This window comes from Larus michahellis, chromosome 1, assembly GCF_964199755.1.
Source record: "Larus michahellis chromosome 1, bLarMic1.1, whole genome shotgun sequence".
NCBI lineage: Eukaryota > Metazoa > Chordata > Aves > Charadriiformes > Laridae > Larus > Larus michahellis.
Window position 1 is genome coordinate 41,727,390 of NC_133896.1, and position 19,479 is coordinate 41,746,868.

Below are 19,479 nucleotides of genomic sequence, written 5' to 3' on the forward strand. Positions count from 1 at the left end.
ACTTTATGCTATCCTTCTGCTTCATCACAATTCCATCTTGTCTCATTTTGAAGGCAATGACCACCTAAAAACACATCCATTTTTGTTCATGTGGGCAAGCACCACGTTTCAGACAAAGTCGGTACAGATCCAAACTCCCAGATTCTCCAGTGGATGGGATCAACAAAGTTCTCTTCCTTAGTCCTGCTACTGTCCACAATAATTGGGCATTAATTGGGCCAAGCTTTTTGGGGTTTGGTTGGGGTTTTTTTATGAAACACATAAATCTAAAAGGAGTTAGCCTTATGATCATTTTAGGAAGGTCACATGAAGGGACAATTTTTTGTTTGAAACATTAGCAACCTTTCACTGTAAGAAGTTATGAAAACTTAGGTTTTGACTAGCTGCAAGACAAATTCAGCCTTGTTACACAGCTGAACAGCTTCACTGACCCCTTTTTTTAAACCAAAGATTGTGGCCCAAGCACATGGCTTGAAATTCTTTGGGAAAACATTGAAGAAAAATCTTCAAATAAGACCAAAATTATCAGGATCCTTTTCTCATTTCTCAAAAGCTTAAAAAAAAAATAGTTGTTTCTTGTTTGTTTCAATGGACCAGATAAAGCTATCTTTCTTCATTTAGGTTTTCTCTTTTCCCCCTGAGGGACAACACTTAGTTCTACATGACAGAATGGTTGTATAGACACTCCAGGGCCACCAAACCAGCCTTCTTCAGAATTGAAATTAATACAAGTTGAATGAATAAAAAGTTAAGTCCATTTTTGCCAGAAGAGAGCAGTTAAAAGTTACGAAAATGTTCAGTATGTAACACACAGCATGCAGAACATTCCTCATTAAGTAGTTAAAGCTCTCAGTAGGCTGCTGATTCCCTCTGCTCACATTTTGAAGGCAGTGTGCACCCAATTTTGTTCATGTGCGTCGGCATCACATTTCAGGCAATGTTGGTACAGATTCCAGCTCCCAGCTTCTGCAGTTGATGGGATCACCAGCCAAGCACTGTTGCTGAGTCCTACTAATGTTCACAGTAAGTGGATTAATCATCTACAACTTGATTTTTGATGAAGCACATAAATCTAAAGTGAATATCAGATGCCTGCAGATAACTTGTTGGAAATAGAAAATTTAATGATTCCTATTTTGAATTCAGTGTCCCATGGGGAACTGAGTTGCTCAGAGTTTAAAGCAATTTCAAAAAGTACAACCAATTCTAGAACTGCAAATTGAGCAGTCTGTGAATTATCAGAACTTATGTGCATCCAATGCCATGTTTTACCTCGCATATAGCTCCTAAAGCACCTTGAAGAAATTAAGGTCACTTTAAAAACCTGCAAATGACCTGACAACAGTCTCCTAGGCCATGTCTGGATTTCACAGTAGGAAAAGGCACTTGCTAAGAGGATGCTTTGGCTCAAGCCTGCCCAAGCTTCCTCTCCAACACAAACCCAGGCGTGGGACTGGTTGCACAACTTGATGTTGTCCTGTGATGGAGCCAGGGCCTGACTTCAGTCATTCTCAGGTTTATCAGCTTAGACACAGCCCAAATAAAACAGCAACAGAAACTGATCCTCACACTCAGGTGTGCTATTCATATTCATAAAATCAGACTCGTACTACTCCATATTCAAGATATGCTTTGTCTGTCCATCCCGCACCCTTGTAACTGGCTATTTCTACATATTATTTAGTATTCCAAGAGGGACAGATCATAGTCAGTGAAGAAGTTAATGCACGGTTAATTGTGGGTAGTCACAGTCACCCTTACTTATTGTTTCAAAGTTGTTTTGAATAAAATCTCTCACAACATTTCAGTATTTTCCCAGGAAGAGTCTGTATCCTATCTAGATACAACTTGTTCTGGGGCTGAATCTCAACACCTCCTCCTTCAACTCCCCCCACTGTGTAATGTATATTTTCTAACATGAGTATTCAATAGCAGCTTTTAAGGTTCCGTTAGTTCATTAGCGTTTCATTCCAGGACTTAGAAGGCTTGCCCTTGACACACTTGACTACAGAAAAAGAAAACTAATGAATATTTGATAAGCCCTTGGAAATACAACATTTAATATTCTCTGATGCAGGTACAGAATTGCCTTTAAAGAAAAAAGTCGACAATGTTACTTTAAACAAATATCTTCACAGGCACATTATGAAACTTGATACCTGCATGTTGCTGGAATTTAAAACAATTTTTAAAAAACCCAATAATCCTTCCCATCACACTTAGAATAAAAATACAACTACAGGGAGATGGGCACAGAAATGAGATTGCGTTTTATTTCTTAAACCAGCTTTGACAGCTTGTCTGCTATTCAAACTAAAATCCTACTTTCATTACAAAAGAGAAGAGTTTACTGAATGACTCTTAACTTTTCCTGACCAAAACATGAGTGGGGGAGTTTCCAGAGTCATCAGTTCTTTGCTTTCCCACCAGAGCATTTGTGCTAAACAGAACCCTCAAAACAGTGTCACTTTTCTGTTGGATAACAAAATACTTGAAAGGGAAGCAGTATATTTTTTTTTCCTAATATCATACTCATTTTGAAAAATCAAAAATAAACTTCCATACTTGGAGATTTACAAATTATTTCCATTGTTCACATTTCTTAGTTTAAGCTTCATCTTTTCATAGTTCAGAATATGATACAAAGAATTTGAAAAAATAACTGATTCAGTTTCCTTCTTCTACTAACCCTCTGACCACATAAATGAGCTAATCTATGCATTAAATGTATACAATATCATTGACTGCAAAAATTTAGTCAGATATATTCATTACAAAATTGTATTTTACAGTTTTTCTTCATATGCACTCTAAGACTCATTGATCAACACTATTTCTTAGAATAATACAGTTATAAGTGATTATAGCAAAATTAAATATTCCCATCATAAACATTATAATCTGATACTGACTTTTTTTTCTGTCAAGGTTCAGGAAAGTAGAGGTTTTGTTCCTGTAAATCTTCCATAAATTTGCCCCGTAATATTCTCCACAAGACTTTTTTATTCTTCCAGGAATTCAAACACCTAGTTACTTTATGGAATCCCTCTGGTTCTGCAAGACTGAGACTCAATCAAACAGGGAATAAAGCCAATGTCACGTAGTGTTTCCAGTCAGTCACAATTAACTTGCAATGCTGATTTTTTAATCTAGTTTTGTAACTGCTTAGTCATATAAAACCAAAGTCTGAAAAAAAAATCCCATAAAAATTGCAATACATTTGAGGGATTTGGGCATTCAATGAAACTATGACTCGACTTAAGGAGAAAAAGAAACTGTATTTGTAAAGTACATGGCATGCTTCACTCTAATGAGTAGCAACTAACGTTGGAATGAAATCACAGAATTAGATACCACTTCCAGCTTTAAAGAGAGTTGTCTCAGGATTTAGATTTGACAGATTGTCCTCATTTCTTGTTTTAACATGATAGATATCTTTTTTCCTCTGTTTAATTTTGTCATGCTATCAATCAGGAGACTGCTAAAATCATAATGTGATTTCAGAATGAGCTCTTGTGATGACCTTACCTCTCTGTATGGTTTAATGTTCTCTGGGGTGAAATTTAAACATTAACGGTCATTTTACACAAACCCAAATATCTCACCAAACAGATCACGAGTCTCTTTATGAGTTTGTTCCTCAAAGTTGCTATTCTTCCTTAGCTATAACTCCCTTGGAAAATAATCATTTCACAGGAAAAAAAAAAAAAAAAAAGAAAAAAAAAAAGGAAAAGTCACATATGTTTTTGTGCTGTTTTTATACATTTTCGGTGCATTGCATCTGGGTATACTGAATGAGAAACCAAATACCATCAGAAGCTACTAACCAAACTATTGGCATTTGAAATATAAACTCAAGGCAAATACGCTATCAGTTTGCTTCAACACTCATAAATCATAATCTCTCATTATCATTCTCCAAAGATTAAGGAATGGATACACACACATAATTTTAAATAAATCTTCAAGGGAAAACCAAAAGTATGATATATGAAGTATCAGGCACTAAAAGAAGACCAATATATTGTCTCTAAGAGTCTGTAACTCATCCTCCTTTTGGGAGATAAGGTGGAATGTCAGCATTAAACTCTTTTCTAAATGTCTACAGAAAGATTTAATAGCCCAACCATGGCATCCTAACTGAGAAGCTATAGCCATTATAACTTCTCAAACATCAAGCCACAGTAGGTAGAGTTCTGGCCAGTATTTTAGTTTTCATCCTGTGAAAAATAAGTCTCCTGTTTTCAAATACCCAGCACAGTTCCTCCTCATTTGTACTCTCTCCTGCTAACGTTGTTTCACATTCAGTTTAATGGTTAACATTCTGCTGCTATGATTCTGTGCATAGTCATATTCGAATGAAAAAATCTATATATCAATATACTTTCATTGATATACTGTTTAAGAACAGCCTATAAGTAATATGCTATGCATAGATTTATAGTGCTGGAGTATTCACAGTTCAGACTGGCTACCATCTGTACGTAGTAGTGGGAACACAAATGTTCTCTTGCTTGCTCATTCTTTTCCCATTTGTTATAGTTTTACAAAGCAGTTGTCTTTCTGTACCAGCTGGAGCACAAATAAAAAGGTTATGAATGCCTCTTTTCATATTCAGAAATCCAGGTCCACAATTAAGTCGCTCTAACTCAGCTGTCAGGTAAATCAGCAGTCTGACACCAGCTTAACCAGTTTAACATATCTGACTCAACAAATCTTAGGCACATCTACATTTTAAAGCAGACCATAAAGAAAACCAGAGTTACAAATTTTGCTGCATTTTAATTGCATTTAAGTGACGTATATCTTCCCAAAGGATTCAAAACTGATTTACAAACCTACTCTGACATAGACACATGTTCTGCTGCTCAGCATGGAAAATTTTGCCTCTGCTGAGCAACTGGAAAGATCATAGAATCATTTAGGTTGGAAAAGACCTTTCAGACCACCATGTCCAACTATTAACCTAGCACTGGCAAGTCCTCCACTAAACCATGTCCCTCAGCACTACATCTACATGTTTTTTAAATACCTTCAGGGATGGTTACTCAACCGCGTCCCTGGGCAGCCTGTTCCACTGTTTGATAACCCCTTCTGTGAAGAAATTATTCCTAATATCCATCCTAAACCTCCCCTGGCAGAACTTGAGGCCATTTCCTCTCATCCTATCACTTGTTACCTGGGAGAAGAGACCAACCCCCACCTCGCTACACCCTCCTTTCAGGTAGTTGTAGAGGGTGATAAGGTCTCCCCTCAGCCTCCTTTTCTCCAGGCTAAACAACCCCAGCTCCCTCAGCTACTCCTCATAAGACTTGTGCTCGATACCCTTCACCAGCTTCGTTGCCCTTCTCTGGACCCACTCCAGCACCTCAATGTCTTTCTTGTAGTAAGGAAGGGGCCCAAAACTGGACACAGTACTCGAGGTGGGGCCTCACCAGTGCCGAGTACAGGGGGACGACCACTTCCCTAGTCCTGCTGGCCACGCTATTCCTGATACAGGCCAGATGTGACATTGTGTTTCTGTGGCAGTGCTACACTTCATGCAGTGGGGGTTCCCAGGACAGAACTGATCTGCTGCCATTCCCTTGTACTCGTCCCTGGTTGCCTTATGTCCAAGAAAGATTTATTTCCTAAATGACCAGCATGGTTTCCCACTAGGGAAATCAAAATCATCTGACTTTGTTGTCCCATTGAGTGGCTGTCACACATGTCACACTGGCACACAACATACATCCCACCACCTGTTTTTCACTCCTGAAGACTCAGCAGAACTGCCTGAAAAGCAATTAAGCTGCCTCCAAAAGCTTCCTTTTCCCATCCACTTGAATTTATCAAGCTTGTTTTACTTGTGATCTTTCTGAGCTGTGACTATCCCAGCAATGTTTTAGGTTTTACAGCCAGCTGTGCTGATTTTTTTTTTTTTCACTAGACTTCACATTTATATTCTAGCTATCAGTTTTTAAAAAAGCATCAGCAAGGTTCACTTTGACCTGGCTTTACTGTAAAGGTCTGCATGGTTACACAGCCTGATAAGCAAACCACAGCTGCTCATTCATTAAACATCGGTATAAATCTATGCACTGAAACAGGCAAAATATTTCTGGAGGCTGCAAGAATGCAAAGGATGTTCTTCCTGGAGTCAAGGCAAAGGTGAGGAAAACAGTGAGAATTCTCAGTACATATTCTGGGTCTTGTATCAGACATTTAGAGGCTTCCTATTGCTACGAACATCTTCCAAAAAGAAACTAAAATCTTTGGAGGGTTGAAGAAGGCAGATTTTTGAAGCACCCATTTTAGCCAATCCCAAATCTCCATGCTGAGTTGAATTAGCCTCTCTGCACGCTTTGTTTCCCTTCCCTAGGCTACCTGCCATTCACACCATTACAGCAGAGATTAGGCTCTGGGACCTGGCAAGTACAACACCAGCAGTATCTTTCTGCACTTGATTTATCATGAAAAGATTTCACTTGGCTCAATGGGTCAAAACTGGAAAAAAAATCTTCAGTATAATATTATTTATTATTAATAGACTTTCATACCCATACAGACAAATGGAGAAAAGAGACAAATTCTTAAGAAGACAAATTCATGAAAATTCTATTATACTGTAGTTTGCCTAGTACATAAATCTCAAATCCATTAAAATTACAGAAACATTTTCATCCCTATCATCTCTGTCTCACTTAAGCACTCAGGCTCACTTGTCTACTTTTTCTCTCACTCAAAACAAATCTGATGGTCTAATTCAGAATTACACTTGGGTGAATTTAGAAAACTTTAATACTTTGAGGCTTGACATCCATTAAGATATGTAATAGAGCCCATCTTAGCTTTCACCAGAGAAGCCTTATAACCAAACCATCTAACATTGTTTTGCCATCCCAAACCTAACCAAAACATACTGGAATTACTTATAACTTTTCCAGGCCTGTGTCTTTCCTGTACAACATAATAAGACTTCTACTGCAAGAGCTAGAATAGAAATTGCCAAACTACTTCTTAAAAATTGAAGGGACAGAGCCATCTCCAAGATATTCAAAAGTGTAGGCAGAGCCTTCAAACAGCTGATTACCAGGTCTCTTTTAACTGGAAGCTCTTTCTTCCTTATACTAATTAAGCAGCACTGGTTTAATTTTTCATACCTACACCACAGTAATACAACACGGTTGCTATTAACTGGTACCCTTGTTTCATGATTGCAAATCAGTTACAGGAAAGCAAAACCACAATGAATAGGCTACCCAAACTATGGTATTGTCTAAATCTCAGTTGCTTGGTATGGTGGTCTTAATGATGAGCTTCCAATGCAGCAGATTCTGTGGAGTAATCTAGATTTAATAAAAGCAAATTATGAACCCAGAAACTTCATCGTATGGCTTCTTACAGGCACTGTCACAACTGCAATCCAGTGGACAAAACTCCTCTGCCATTTGCACTTGCAGGGTAGCCAACAACGGGAGTAGTTTATGACTCATGTAGAGCACACAGTGACGAGATTTGGCGATCTCAAGCTCCCTGGTTCTGACATGAAAAGCTTCTAGGGAGCACAGATCTTTTTTTCACCCATGTGCCCATAGCTTGCTCCATTCTCCTTTTCAGACTCCAGTGTGCCCCTGCCATGGTATTGTCTCTTCCCTGTCCTTCACTCCTTTTCTGAACCCCATCACTACTCCTCAGGTTTACACTTGGATCCCAGACTTTCCTCCTCTCTTCTTCCGAGCAACCTGTTCTTAACTTGATTTTTATATCCGTGTCCTGTATCTCCAATCACTCCTTATTTTCATACGCAGCTCTCTCTCCAGAGCTGATGTGCCTCCCCTCTTTCAGGGTCCTCCTCCAGACTCAGCCTTCACTTTACAGGCTGTCCCTGGCTCTTTGTCCCAGCCCATTTGCTCAGCCAACCCTGTTTTCCTCCTAGTCTCAATCTCTGTATCTTTCTACCTCCCTCCACATTTCTGGAGGATCTTCAAGCCCTTCTTCTCTGACATAAACCACAACCACTTCCCTGTTTCCCCTCTCCAAAAGCACCTTTGCCTTCCTTCTGCTCCAATGCTGATACCAGGAACCATGGTTACTTGGTCCAGCCACTGTGAAGTATCTTTTCCACTTCCACTCATCACCTTATCAGGATTTTTATGCCAGTATGCTCTCCCTGTGTGGTTTCTATGACTTTTATATTTGAATATGAAGGACACACATGCCTGCAAACTCATCTGCTTTTTCGAACCAAATTAATGGTCTAATGAAAGATATTATTTCTTCCTCCAAACCTGGCCTCATTTTGAGGCTGAAGGCTTCCTCCCCCACATCAGCTAGATGCCAGCAAAGTGGTAGAGAGCATAGGATAAATGCTGACCTTAATTAAACAAATCTACCATCTAATAAAATTAAAACAGTTCCTCTTTAGAGAAAAGCTTATGCTTCTCCATAGGCAAATCACTGGATAGTCTATACAATAAAATCACTATCTCAGCTTTAACCTCTTCCTAGGTCAGACAAGGCGGTGTCCTTGGAATTCCTCCATGATCTCACAGAAGCCTCTGAAAAGTCTGTAAAGGTCTTAAAAAAGTCTTTGAGATACCTAAATTTATGAACTCTGCACCCTAACACTGGTACAGCTGAAAGAGTGATGCACTTAAGAGAACAGTTTGAGGTCAGAAGGGCGTTTTTATGAAAGGAGGAAGGGGAAGGCGGTTAAAGATCCTGTGCATGATGTATGTGAATATGTTTCAAGCTCACAACACAATCACATAGATCAAAGCTAAATTTAGAGACAGTGAATTATTCATTGCAACAGTAGTCAGCTAGGCTTATCCGGACTCTCAGGAACTGAGCACGTCACCCCAGACAACACTAGTTCATACATACACATTGTTTTTTCAGATACATCTTTTGACTCCATGGTGCAAAAAAAAATTGCATTGGTCAACAAGTTGCCCAGAATCTTGTTGAAGGTTTTCCTAAAGATAGGTAAAAAACTATATGTAGCTTACTTGCAGTTTTTGATAGATCAATATTCCCTGTCTCCAGGGATGCAGAAATGACAGTTCAATAGAACTGAGAAAGGGAACATAAGAAAGAGAAAAGCCACCAGTACGACAGTTATTAGGATACTCAGACAACTGTGACATTCAGATTTCATCCCTGCCCTGTTCAAAGCAGACACTTGAACTGAGATGAAAGATAATTCAAGTCCCTCCTCTAGATCCTGAGAGACGCATGTTTAAGCATATGAAAAAGATTACGTAAGTTTCTGAGAGGGATTATATGATATAGGGCCTGTGATAACAGAGAATTGGACTGAAAGACCCAAGAGCCTCCTCCAGCCCTCTGTCCCCATGAATATTTCCAAATCCAATTTACACATTTATTTAATACACAGATTATGTTCTAAGCTATTGCCATTTCAAGCATTAGCATTGAAGCCGCATACAGCACCATTTCAAATGCATTCCTATTATTTAAAAGCATCTGCATTGCCAACATTATTTAGCTTAAACATTCCTTAGAGATTTATCACCAGTTTGCCCTAGGGACTGACACTAATCATTATACTCAGGGTAGGACTAATTAGCACAATGACAAATACCAGGGATGTTGTGCACAGACCATCATCCTGCTGAAGATTTCTTTATCCAAGAGCTTGTTACCAACAAGCGGGAGGTTGCGAGCAGCAGAGGGGAATCATGTGGGACTCGCCTTGTGACCTCAGGAGAACTGAGGAATGAATTCCTGTGTCAAACCTGTTGGTTCACCATAGCCAATGTATCTTCAGAACCAGGTGCTGAGATGGACAAGACTGTTCATCCCAACCCAGCAGGCTTCAGAAGCAGCCTTCCCGACTTGCCAGGGAAAGCTACCGTCTGTCTGCTGCACTTTTGCTTTGTAGAACAACTACCTCTCTTTCAGAGGTATAACAGTTAGTCAGAAAATAAATATCCTTTCCCTTGTGATTCTAAACCCCATTTATTTATTTTTTAACTTACACTAATAGCTTACTTACGAAAAATCAATAGTAGAATATACACAGTGGACCCATTCCAGGATCTTTTTGATTAAATTCTCCGCACAAAGGGGTGTGGGAAGGAACATAATCTTAGCATAAACATTTGGATGTCTTGGATGGCTAAAATTCATCTGCAGTAAAGCAGCCAGCAATATCAACATTTATATTATCACTTATATGTCAGAGTCAAAGTGCCATTGAGTTTACAGAGGCTGTTCTTGCCCCTGCAACTAGGATTTCAGGCTACCTGAAGGAAAGTAATTCTAGACTGGTTACAATTTGGGCTGGTATCTTTATAATGATCCTCAAAGCAATGAAAGGCAACGTTTGTAGCATGCAGAGGAAACTTTGCATCAAGGGAACACGATTCTCTAGAGGGAGTTTCTGTGGTGAAGACCAGAGTCAGGAAATCACGCAGTAAAGGGGTTCTTCGACATGACTTGAGATCTTGCTGGTGATTACACACAGAGTGGGAACTCCAGGGGAATGAATTGCCACTGCTGCAGCTACCAGGAGGACTATGCTTATTAGAGACTGTTTGTGAATGGAATCTGCAAAAGGAGTGGCACGCTGTCCTGATTTGGACTGGGTTGGCCAATGACGAGACGACAGATGCTCTCCTCCACCCGTCGGTCCAAGGAGAGGAAGAAGAGAGATAAAGAGATTTGTGAGTTTAGAAAAAAAACTAAACTAGTTTAATGACATACTAATAATAAAATGAAAAGGAAATAATGAAATAGATACAATATATAAAAATATGTACAAATCCGGATCAAGTTCCTAGGAAGATGTCACCAGCAGGCACTGGAAAAGTTCCAGACTGGACTCAGTGACAAATGGGAACTGGAACACGCTGACCGGGATCCAAGGTAGACAAACTGACAGGGTCCTTCTCAGATGTCAGTCACTGAAGAAAGAGACATTGAAGAAGCAACCATCGGAGTAGAGCTGAAGAAGAGGAGCCATCCTGACTCCTTTAATCCCTCAGCTTTTGTACTCCTTTTATATACTCCTATACAACTTTTATACAGTTCCATCCCAGCGTGGCAGATGGGATGGAACACCCTGCTGGTCATTTTGGGTCACCTGACCTGTCCCCTCCTCCCCACTGGGGTGATCCCTCCATGGGGTAAACAACAGGGTCAGCTGTCCCTGGTTGCCACAGCAACAAGTAAGAGAAGGTTCCTCTCTCACCGAAAAGGAAGGTGGCTCCGCTCAACCCCAAACCAGGGCACACGCAATGCTGCACGGGGGCACATTTTGCAGTTTCCATTTCCAGTTTAAGGTCCACATGGGATATTTACTGCTGGTGCATTCCTTTCAAGACTGGTTATGTCTGTCTGCATACTTCTCTTAAACAAGGACCTTGTACACGGATTTACAAGTGTTGTCGCTGCTGAAATATGCATGTGACACACCAACAGACATTGGTTACTGGTGGCATTTATGAAGTAGCAAACTGGGCTTTGGGGAACTCTGTGTTTTTGTATTTAGGGCTTTGCAGTCCTGATTTGAAGGGTAATAAATTCTCTTTGTTTACATATCACTGACAGTCATACAACATCGACAAAATGATGCATGCCAAGAAAAACAACTTTATTTAACAGCATACAAGCAGAGAAGTCTAGTGTCAGGCTCAGCCTTCATTTTCACCTTTTTTCTTCAGCTCTTTTTCATCAGTTCACCTACTCACCCTTCTCTTACCATTCTGCAGTTCAAGATGTAGAATATGAAGATAAGCCATTTCATCACGAATTTTACAGATGGTTTGCTTCTTCAGGATTTGAATGAAAGCCCATTTCCTTGGTGTCTAATGAAATCTGCCCTGGTAACTCTTGGGGAAACTGAAAACAAAACCAAAAAATTACCAGGATGCTAGTGGTGACTGTGTTCTCTACAGCCTCCTAATTCCTAACAAAATCACTGTTACTCACAAATGATTCTTAACCATTGAGACTCTCTGTCCCTTAAGATGTTCAGAATTATAACAACTGCATTAAAACATCAACCTTTATTCAAACAGGGGTCAGTGGTTTGGGGTTTTTTTGAGGGGGGGTGTTGTTGGACTGAAGTTTCTAGGAGAGATGCTGATCACTAAAACAGTCTAATATAAAGTTATCCCTTGCAGTGTGTAGGATTGCTTTGCCAAGCAAGAGCAGAGACACATTAAGAGACTGACAAACCTGAAAGGCTGGGGGAAACAGAAGCTAACTTAAATGCACCAGAGAATTCTTTCTGGTTTGCAGGACATGGCAGAGAGAGGTCTTCTTTCTGTCCCATTTCAGGAATAAAAGGCTGCTTCTTCCTTTAGTAAAGGATATGCACCACTACAATGCTATGTTTATAATATGTGCTATTTTCAGTTCAAATACAGATTGGTTATACTTCATAGAGTCATAGAATACCAGGTTGGAAGGGACCTCAAGGATCTGGTCCAACTTTTCTTGGCAAAAACACGGTCTAGACAAGATGGCCCAGCACCCTGTCCAGCTGAATCTTAAAAGTGTCCAATATTGGGGAATCTACCACTTCCCTGGGGAGTTTATTCCAATGGCTGATTGTTCGCACTGTGAAAATTTTTCCTATTGTGTCCAATCGGAATCTCCCCAGGAATAACTTGTACCCATTACCTCTCGTCATTTCCATGTGACTCCTTGTAAAAAGGGAGTCTCTTTCTTTTCTGTAGCCAATCTTTAAGTACTGGAACATAGTGATAAGGTGTCCCCTAAGCCTTCTTTTCTGAAGGCTGAACAAACCCAATTCTCTGAAAACCCAGTTCTGTCAAGCCTGCCTATGGCAGGCTTCCCAGACCTTTGGTGCATATCTCACAGTGCACTTATGAGTTTGGTCCCTAGGGAAAGACAGGGAATGTGGGATGGGTGTGCTGCAGGACTCAAGGTAGCAAGGTTGGGAGCAGCGTGTCCACTCAACAAGTGGAAGAATATTGCTACACAGGGGATTTTTAGCATTGCAAGAAACTTCAGTCATCTTATTTCACAACTGCGATAGAGACTACTGTCTACAAATCCAGTTCACCTTTTCTCTAGAGGAAAACAATGAAAAGAGATATTACTTGCTAAATTAAAATTAATAATAAACTCACCTGAACAGTGTATTTTTCATCCAGCCAGCTCAAGTACTCCAGGATGATCCATGATACCATCTATATTGTGTGCTCTGGGATTTTGGATCCCAGGTGCCTGTAGTGCTTCCTGATACTGAGCTCAATTCCATCTCACCATGGCAAGGGTGGGCAGCTTCCAGGCCACAACACTGCCCTAGATGTCCCAGTGCCAAAAAAAAGGACTGTTTCTAGCTTGTCATATACAACAGAGATGAAAGTCATGGAAGTTCAGATAGAAATAACCTGTCTCCTACATGTTGCAGGGAGTCTGGTTGCTGCCCAGACCTTCAGACCTCATTTCTTTGTCATTGCTAGATGGAATGAAAAACTCCTATACAGTAATTGACATCCAGTTATAAGTTAGGGTGTTTGGGTAAGTCCATTGTGCTTTGGTTTTATTTGGTTTTTTTCCCTTGGTCCAAATATGCCCACATTCACTTGCTGCATTCATGTGAAGCCGAGCCCTCGATGCCAGGGCACACTTTCTGCGCTGCTACCACATACAGCAGTACACCAAAGCAGTGACCGATAACAGTCATTAGCAATTCCGGAACATTTGCACATTACTGAGAGCATTTGGAAGGACCACATAGTCCATGGCACTTTCATTGGCAAATTCCTGCATGGAGACAAAGCTCATGTCTCAGGCCATATGACAGATGCCCTCCAAACCTACACACTTGCATATGAATAACACATTTCTAATAATATCTTCCTATATGCAGAATGAGGACATTGATATGTTACTCTGTTTATCCAAGATAGTCTTGATACATGAATATGGCACTTATGTCTTTTAAAACTTTCTGTGGCAGTGGCTCTTCCAAGAACACTGAAAACTGTCAAACTTCTTCATCCCGTAAGTCTCAATATATTTCTGGGTGGGAGGACATAAAGAGGTGTTATACAACCTCTGGAAATGTTCCAGTTTGAAAAATCATAATGTCTGGTCAACTCCCTTAGTTCTAGCACATCATTTGCATGCTGCTACTTTAATTTCTAAAAGAATGCAATCCAAGAGGTGAAAAGCTGCAGTTATTCACAGAAAAACTGTTCACGAAATTTTCATTAGAAATCCCAGTCTCTCCAGGAGATAATTTAATTTCTGCTCTCCCCTGTCTCCCTCCCATTAAAGAGGCTTCCCACCAAAACAGCCGGTAGCTGGGGGTTAGGATGCTGACAGAGGAGGTGAATAGACCATGTTAAAGTCTCTAAGGAGTCAGTGTGTGCCCTAAAATACAGCCTTGGACTGATGTGGAGTCCACCTTTCTTTGCCTTCCAAAGGGCTATGCAACAGACTTACAACCCCCAAATTTTCAAGAAAACAAATTTTTTGTTTTCCAGTCAGCCATACCCACGATTTTATCCCAGTTCCTAGTGGATAACATTTTCTAACTGTAACACCCCAACATACTCTCTCTTTCTTTTCCTCTCCATCTCTTCTTTCTGCATCAAGCGCCATCTGAAGTGACGGACGGGCAGACAATGCACCAGTCTTTACAGACCCTACTGGGAAATGCACTTTAAGGAAAAGTATCAAAACCATCCAAAACCACACACAAAATATAATGGCATGCAATTAATTAACCTGTCAAGAGAGAAGCAGACGTTATTGTTCTGATGAGCTTTTTAGATTGTGGGTTGCTTCCTCTTGCCAGGTGCAGCTGCAGTGATAGCAGGGGGGGAAGCTTACAAAAATACTACACTGCCAACCCAGAACAAAAACTGGCCTTCAGACAAATGGCCTGGCCACGCACTCAGTGAATACAAGAGCTTCTCTACAGAAGAAATCAGACACACAACGAGACAAAGCAAGGGTGGGTTGTTTTTTTTTCATTTTGCACAGCCGGCACCAATACTATTTCTATCAAAAAAAAAAAAAAAGTAATAAAAAGAGTGGCTGGAGCTCAACCAGAGCCAAATATATGGAGTTTTTCAGGCTCAATCCTGTGAAATACTAAGCGCCTCCTGCAGTGGGAACTGAGAATACTTGATAGAAGGAGAGATAAGCAGAACATAGGGCTAGTCCGGCAAGGGCTGTTTGCCTAGGCTCCCTGTAGGAAATATGAATGTGGGAATCTGACAAAGCTCTTTAGCTTTATGGAAAATAAAACCAGTAGAAATCTCAGTTTGTACACACTGTTTCATCTGACACTCCTGGGCATTTATCTCCGTTTCTGTATGGGATATATAGCAAACTTTATGCTAGTGCTTCCACAACTCATGCCTTGCTGTCATAGCTTTCTGGAAATTTTTTCACTTGATTAACATTTAATTACTGGGTTTTTTTTATTATTATATAATGTCCTGGTGCAGTTCTTACAGTTACCCGCACTGCCAGTTATATCTTCCTTTTTTGGCCCAACCGTTAAAAATTTTCTGGGGTTCAGAAAATTCTCTGTGTTACATGGGGTTAAATCAATACCAATATTAAGAGGGCTTTTTGAACAGCTGCTATTATGTTAGTCTCCTTATCCTGGGGCCTTTCTTGTTCATAAGTTCACTGTAGGTTATTCATAAGGTAAACGAGTAGGAAACAGGTAATCCTTCAGGTACAGATAGTTGGAGTGCTAAGATGGGAGGGTCTCTGAAATAAAAATAGTAATTTATCTATTCACTTTTTTCAGATTTCAGTCATAAAATTTCAGTAGAATCTCAACAGGCATTCTGGGGTACAGATACACACTATAGCCTGGGAACATGTAGAATCACAGAATTGCCGAGGTTGGAAGGGACCTTTCAGAGCACCTAGTCCAACCATCAACCTACTTCTGACAAAAAACATCACTAAACTATATCTCTAAGCACTATGTCTACCTGTCTTTTAAATACCTCCAGGGATGGTGCCTCAACCACTTCCCTGGGCAGCCTGTTCCAATGCTTAATAACCCTTTCAGTGTAAAAAATTCTCCTAATATCCAATCTAAACCACCCCTGCCACAACTTGAGGCCGTTTCCTCTTGTCCTATCACCTGTTACTTGGGAGAAGAGACCAATCCCCACCTCTCTACAACCTTCTTTCACGTAGTTGTAGAGAGCAATAAGGTCTCCCCTCAGCCTCCTTTTCTCTAGGTTCTGAGCGAGCGGCTGCGTGGTGCTTGGTTGCCAGCTGGGGTTAAACCACAACAGGACACTTATGTCCCCAACTGAAGTATGTGTCAGGCCAGCGGAGATGCAGTTTTGCTCACTGGGTAGAGGCCTATGTTTAAAAGACAAAAAAGTTTTATTCCTCATGTCTCCTGTAGGGATTTCATTAAACACTTTGACTACTAGCAGGCTAGCAAGTGAAATAATGCTTGAGATATGAAGTGATGAGCAACACTATGAAAATCTAAGTTTCACAGCTTCATATTCATTAACAGTTTATTTCAAATGTATGAAAAATTATGTTGGATATGACCAGAAAAAGTAATCGAATGACTATTATTAAATCCCTTTTTATCTACCATTGACTAATGATCCAAATCCTCAGATGTTAGAAACTGAAGATGAAAAAAGCTGGCCTGGAAAGATTTTTGTACATTTGTAGATAGGCCTGTGCCCACCCTAGAACCAGAACCTAGAACCAGAACAGGAAAACAGAAAGTCACTACCTGTACTGGTTGAGTTAAAGTATTTTTCATATTTTATTTTACTTATCTGATAGAAGTACTATGTGAAAACATGACTATATTTGCTTTCCGCAGTTCTGTGCTATTGAAATACACACATTGCAAGAGGCTAAAAAAGGCCACAATGTGACATTGCCATAACTGGTTTGGCACATGAGGTTCTTGTACTTTCCAAGAAGAGATTACAGGGTAGGTAAAAAAATTCCCTTATGAAAGCAAAATAAGCCAAAATTATGTGTAAATAGAGCCAAATATTAAATCATTTGGGGTTTTTTTGGCTGCAGAAATGACAATGCATAAAATTGGGTCATGCAAAATATGGTCATATAAGACTTACATATATCAACAGATGCACAAGGAGATCAGAAGCAGACCACCTGAAAATTTAGGCCCATTAAATATAATAGAAGGCAATAAGGCAAGCAACATGCAAAAGCAGAGAAGAATATTTATCAGTCGAATGCGCATTTACAAGAGGCACTAGGGAGGCCATTAGATAAGACTTAGTGTGGCACTCATGGACCCACCTATGTGACAGAGCAGTAACAGCCTGCGCAGGCGAAGACCTCTTTCCCTCACTTCATTCAGATCCAGGCTGCCTGCAGTGCTAGCTGGTTTTAGCAACACTGTTCCAAAAATATAAGCGGCTTGTACTCCTTCAGCGGCTGATCATTGCCAAACAAGACTTGATTATGAATTCAGCTGCGCTGGTATAATAACAGAATAACTTCGTACGACTCCATGGAGTTTCATGCTATTAGACTTGAGACCATAAACAAACCCAATGTCATAGAACTGGCGAAATGGAAGAGTAAGCCAAAAAAAGTAACCTAGACAAAGCCTGGCAATGTCAGACCGTCAAGAGACAGTGACTGTGCGATTCTTTTGAAGTCAATGTGACGACACAGAGGTTTCAATGGGGCACGTGTTTCAGAATCTTGCTGACCCAGGAACAAACACATCGATTTTGGTAATCTAATGCTGACTCCGCGTGTGTGTAAGCTCACTCAATGTGCACAGACTGCTGCTGTATTGTTCTGCAGCTACTCGGTGTAGTAAATTTATGGAGAAAGAATAAAACAAACTCTGAAATCCATTATTACATGATCCAAGATTTGGCTCGTGACAGGGACCTTAAGATCTTCCTTTTATTCACAGTAAATCTGGAAAGGTTCGTGTAATTTATAGGTGCCCAACAAATGTATCCAGTGCAGGCTTGTAAGACACGCAGACGTGCAGCAAGACGCTGGTCTGGAATCATTAATTAATATTCTCTTACATGGTCACCTCAGAAGTAAGCTTGAAAAGAAGTTCAAAACATCGACAGTGTACATGAGAGTGTACATTTATTTGATGTGTGCCCTGCTAAATGGCACATGTGGACAGGTTGGTGTAACGGAGAAGGCTGGTAAAATAAAATTTACCCGGCTCTCCTCAAAGCACTCTAAGGCTATGGCACTGTCATTTATAAGATTACCAGCTGGAATGACCTATAGGAGACTGAAAACAGTTGTTGCTATTTCCAACCTTGAGTTTCATAAAGGGACTCCTAATTTCTAAGAATAGTACTAATAATTACACCAAATAATGTAGCTGAGTACAAGAGAAAAAGTAAACACAGCCTTATTCAACCTCTGATAATATTCTTATCCTAGATGCAACCCAAGTCGATGAAATGCCAGCAGAAATTTTTTGAATTAATGGCATTCATCTGATTAGAAGCTTCATTTTGATCTTCAGCATGAATTTACTTTAAACCTCAGGCTAGATTTGAGAGCTGCTTATCGTACGTGCGCTAACTAGCTCACAGAGGAGACAGGAGGAATTCCCAGGTTAGAAGGGAGGGAAAGGAAGGCTCACATACTTGATACAGAAAAACTAATCATTTTTTTCAATTCACCATCCTGTTAATTTTTTTTTTTCAAATAAGCTACCTACAAATAGGGCAGTTTGATTTAGTTCAGAGGCTTGCTGCCACGATGCAGTACTGAAAGAGCACTTCAGATTTCCTATTTCTCTGAGACATGTAATTTGGACAAGGCTAGATATTGGAATGAAACAGAAAAATAGGATTCAGTCTACCTGAGGGAACATGTCTACAAGTGGGAGCTGCAGTGCACCTTTAAATGGACTAGCCTGGGTGTCACCAGCAGTCCATGAGCTCTGGCCCTCAAGTCAAACTGAGCTGTTCTTAGCACAGCAGCATAGAAACACCACAAATAACTGTAATTCATTTTCTTAGAGCTGACCTTCAGTCAGGTGATTTTTTATGGTGCTTCCCCTAGGAGGAGCATCCTGATTCCTCAGGTAGACAGCCTGGTTTGGGAAAAATGGGGCACGGGCAGAACATTTACTGGGATCATCAGCACCAGTTTAACATAATACCACTCACATGTTTTGTCAGTCACTCATGCCACAGTCAAAACACAGATTTCCATAACATCTACCCCACCTCCCACAGAAAGACTAGGATGCGATGTGTAGTTTAGACTCAGGCCACTAACTGCCCATACATCAGATCAGAGGCTTGTTCCATTGCATAGGCATGTCCACAGGTGGTGAGTTAATACGGAAAATTTGTGAGGAAGGAGCTTATCACAATTACCATAGCTGGAAAACATGAAATGAAACAAGTGTTTCCTTCTGTCAGGGCAACAGCTTTGGGAATTGTTCTTGTACACTCGGCAACAAAGGAGAGAGAGAGAGAGCTGCTGTTTAGAAGACAGGATCCCTCCCTG

General features: G+C 40.3%; 1 protein-coding gene across 10 annotated transcripts in view; it reads right to left on the reverse strand.

Moving 5' to 3' along the window:
* The window catches only part of KCNC2 (potassium voltage-gated channel subfamily C member 2), a 107,795-nt gene that overhangs the window by 14,312 nt on the left and 74,004 nt on the right, over positions 1 to 19,479 (reverse strand). The window lies entirely within an intron of this gene.